Genomic DNA, 2,594 nt, shown 5'->3' on the forward strand with positions numbered 1-2,594 from the left:
GCAAAAAGTTTGAAATTTGGTCATCATGAACATACCTCATTTGGCCAAATTACACATATTTCTGAGTTATAAGAAAGAAATCTTAGTTCACACACAAGAGAATTGCTAGAATTGCAACAGGGAAAAATTCTCTGAAGTGTCCAATTCTGGCTGATCTTTGAATAAGATTTCTTCTGTAGATACATTACCTGCACTGGAACTGCTAAGTGGTGTCACAGTAGCAAAAGGTCAGCATCACCCATAGCATATTCAAATTTCGTGATCTCTTTTATCAGATTATCAAAGCAAGGAAGATATCCCACAGAATGGAGACCAACTCATTGATGCTTCAGAAGCACATAGATATCACAGACAGAACCTGCACAAAGAGGGAATTTGGAATTCCAGTTTTGGAATATGGTTGTGTGGAGCTGGGGCAACTGTGTGAATGAAGAAAAGGCTGATGCTGAGAATGGACCAGGGACTAAATGAGGAAACAATCCTGGGGGAAGTCTAGTATGCAATCAGAGATATGTACAGAACAGGTGCAGTAAGGATTTAATGGATAAGCTCAACTCAGGCATCTTCTACATTTCCAGCACTTTGGTCTGTGACATTTGCAAACATTCTGGAGCTTCTACCTCCTTGGCTTGGCTGCCTTTTAAATTTTGGTACTTGTCTTGGAAGTGACAGGTTTTGCTTTACCCCTGTATGTAAGTTTTTGATGAGCTAGTTTCACTTTCACATTTATTAAATTGGGGAGAGTAAAGACTTAATTAAAAAGCACAGTTTTGTCAATTTAACACCATCTTCAGATGAATGACAGCTGTCTCATGTCAGGTTTTCATATCACTGTGATCAAACACCTCTGGTAAAACACAGCAATGAAAAATCAAGCTCATACCACTGAGCTGTGACTTTGGCCCTGGGATGCTCAGATAGCTACATCAAACTATTCCAGGTTCTGTTGGTCTGGAAGAGCATCTGAAAGCAAAGTAGTAAGTACATCAAACTTTTCAGTACCTCATAAAACAACAAAAGCAAAAGCAGTGTAATTTCAGGTACTTTCTATAGGAAGTAAATTTCTATAGGAAGAAAAATTCAGGTAATTTCTACAGGAAGGAAAATTTTAGTGGGGTTTTTCTCTAGAGAAAAGTCTTTTCTCTGTAGTTGTGATGTTCCATAGCTTTGGCTACCTTCTCATTGAAATAGCCTGAGATTCTGCTTTCATCTCAGTTCTCCCACTGACAAAAGACATGTATATTTCACTATCCAGTTTTGTTAATGCTTTGCTCCCCTCATCTGTTGTCACACCTTCACTGTTAAGACTAGTCTGAAATAAGCTTATGTTTTTAAATACTTGATTTCACGTACTGCTACTATTTATGGTTAAGGCTTCCTTGGGAAGAATGACAATCACTCATGACTCAAAGATGGTCTCAGTGCCAGAAGCACTTTGTATCCTTCTATAGGCCATCATTCTGACTTACAATAAGCACCAGCAGGCAGTGGATGGCCATTTCCCTTACTGTTCCCTGAGGTCATGTTAATCATCCTTCGGCTTTACTGTCAGAAGGCATAAAAATGGGACTCCACTGCTGCACAGTGTAGGACTGACAGATGACCCCAGAGGAGTACTGTTGATCCTCTGCTGATGTCCCCAGAACCTGCTTCTCTCTGATTTCAGAAGTATTCTACAGATGAATAGGGGTGCAGAGGCCAGCTGGCTTCTCCACACATCAGGTGGTTTAGAAGGTGCTGCAAGTAGCTGGATGCTGACAGCACAGTGTCTGGCATTTAGATGACCACAAGTAAGGCAGGACATTCAGCAGCAGGCATTGTCTCACAAAGAAGGTAATTGCTGAGGTTTAGAGAATACCAGTTTCCATCATTTTACCACTGTTACCGCAGTTCCCTGAGTGCTTTTCAACATTCACCTACTTACAGCTGTGGACCCAGAGGCTCAAGGAAGAGGATGTTGGGAAAGGGAAATGATATTCCAGATATCAATGTGTGGTCAGAAAAATACATTACAATCCCAAAAATGGCAGCAAAATGTGAGCAAGAGTGAACATAGTGAAAAGCAAACACAAAACCCCCCCACAAACTGGTAAGAGTTGAAGAAATAAGGATAAAAAAAGTGCTGTGATGATTTAACAGGAAAATCAGGGCAGAACAAGACACAGAAGGCACCACAAGGGACATAAGCAAACTTTCTTGTTTCAACAAGATAGCAATCCTTTCTCACGCATGTGCAAGCCTGTCCACATGTGCTGTCACACAAATATTTGAAGCTGCTCTCTCCTGCCAGCAGGAGTTGTTCTCACGGCAGCCGGTGCTGTGCTGCGGCGATGAGCCCCCAGAGCAAGCCCCGTGCCCCTCCCTGGCGCTCCGAGCCGGTGGGATTCCCTGCCCCTCCCGGCACACGCGCTCGGAACGGCGGGCACGTTTCACCGAGCGCTCCGCGCCTTCCTGCGTGTAACTTTAGCCCCCTGGAGGAGTCACATACCTGCTTTACACTGCGTCTGCAGAACCGGAGAAACAAAGCCCTGAGCGCAGAAATCTTGTTAAAACATGCTATAGGCAGACCAGGAGATTTTATCAGCCAATTGAAC

The sequence above is a fragment of the Melospiza melodia genome, chromosome 5 (genome assembly GCF_035770615.1).
Source record: "Melospiza melodia melodia isolate bMelMel2 chromosome 5, bMelMel2.pri, whole genome shotgun sequence".
Classification (NCBI taxonomy): Eukaryota; Metazoa; Chordata; class Aves; order Passeriformes; family Passerellidae; genus Melospiza; species Melospiza melodia.